At 29.7% G+C, this 1,675-nt stretch overlaps 1 non-coding gene across 1 annotated transcript; it reads left to right on the top strand.

Moving 5' to 3' along the window:
* The first annotated feature begins 1,209 nt into the window (after window positions 1-1,209).
* On the top strand, window positions 1,210-1,424 carry LOC115884184. The gene has a single exon (XR_004050517.1). It is a non-coding gene; the product is annotated as a small nucleolar RNA U3 (small nucleolar RNA).
* The last annotated feature ends 251 nt before the right edge of the window (window positions 1,425-1,675 follow it).

Consider the following 1,675-nt stretch of genomic DNA (forward strand, 5'->3'; position numbering starts at 1 on the left):
CATCTACAATAAATTAATAATATGATACTTACTAAGAAAATCGCTAATTGGCAATACAAGAAAATTAATATTAACATATAATAAAGGTACTTAAATAGAATTGTGGTTGTCTTGACTTGAATGTATTTGATTTAAGTCATTTTACTAACTTAACTTGCAGATCATCATGATTTAAGTCAAAAATATTGGCTTAAGTCGTAAAACGACTTAAATAACGTTATATTGATTTAAGTCTATACAAAAATTAAGTCAAAAACTTAAGATTTAAATCATTAGAACTTATGTTAAATTTGACTTAAATCATTTTGATTTTAAGAAGAACTTAAGACTTAAGGATTAAATCTTTTGAAACTGACTTTTTGCAGCTCTGTATGTTTCGATTTCGAATATTTTTTTTTATGTGCCAATCATATTTAACAATGTTCTCTATTGTTAAGATCGTCTGTCCTTAAATATTACTTTGTTAAACTTTGACAAACCTTTTAGAACTGGATGCACACTAATCATTATTTTTTTATGATGACATTATTGTTGACTGATTTTATTTTCTGCATTACGAACTCAAAATCCATTATTAATTAAATAATTAGATTTTTGTATTGTCCATATATATAGGCTGTCAATCGAACTTTAGCAATAGCCATCGTGATGGTCGTCAAAAAAGTCATCCGTATCCTTCCAAATACTATCGTATTCTTCTTTATATTCTGAAAGATTTGGAAGGGAAGTTGCTTGCTAAGTGACTTCTCCTTATTTAAGTAGAGATATTTTAGAACATTATAATAACCATTAAATATTTATTAAAGTATTTTTTTGTAAGGAAAACTGTCCTGTAATAATGTTACACCATTAATAGTCTTTTGACTTTCAAAAAAAATCTAAACCAACACGATTTTCCGAATCTATTCCTCTGAAAAAAAGTCCGTCCAATGAGTTAGGAAAAATTTTGACAGACGATATCCAAAAAATAGTATACAACCAACGATACACTCAGGTAGATCTAAACCAATATCTAAATAGACATCACAAGGTTAAGTACCTAAATAGAACCCTTTCTCGGTACTGATGTTGAAAAAGTGTTACCTAGATGGCGCCTAAGGCACAAATCACCCATTATGAATTCTTCATCCTAGATGTCGCAACCGCATACTTCTCGCCGAACATACTTTGAAACCCGAATTGAAACATTCAAGTAGCGTTCCAATCGGCAAGATCATACTTCACAGGATCATTTCTGTAGTATATCTTCGCAATCTCTCTACTCAAAAGTAGAGTTGTCGCAACCATGAGGATGAGACACAGTTTCATCTCCTGAGCGTGAGATATGACTTTGACGGACTCTTTTTTGAGTTGGTCAATGGTCGCCGATGATCGTTCAACCTGTCGCTTGCGATGGGGTATGGAGGTGAGACAGTCTGAGTGGTTGCTCTTTTTAACAAATTGAAAATTAAACTTTTTATTACTTTTAAATATTGCAGTGATTAGTGTAGTTATTTATTTCTAAAACTCTGTCTGTACTGTCCTTAGATTTATCTGGCTTCATTTAATGTATATACGTTAAATTTATTACTTAATTATACTAAATAATATAAATATAATATAAATTTATTTACTTAATTACTTATAATATATACGTTAAATTTATTACTCAATAGGGAATATTCAAATCAAATCT

Source organism: Sitophilus oryzae, unplaced genomic scaffold (assembly GCF_002938485.1).
Source record: "Sitophilus oryzae breed Bouriz unplaced genomic scaffold, Soryzae_2.0 scaffold_2026_pilon_pilon, whole genome shotgun sequence".
Lineage (NCBI taxonomy): Eukaryota > Metazoa > Arthropoda > Insecta > Coleoptera > Curculionidae > Sitophilus > Sitophilus oryzae.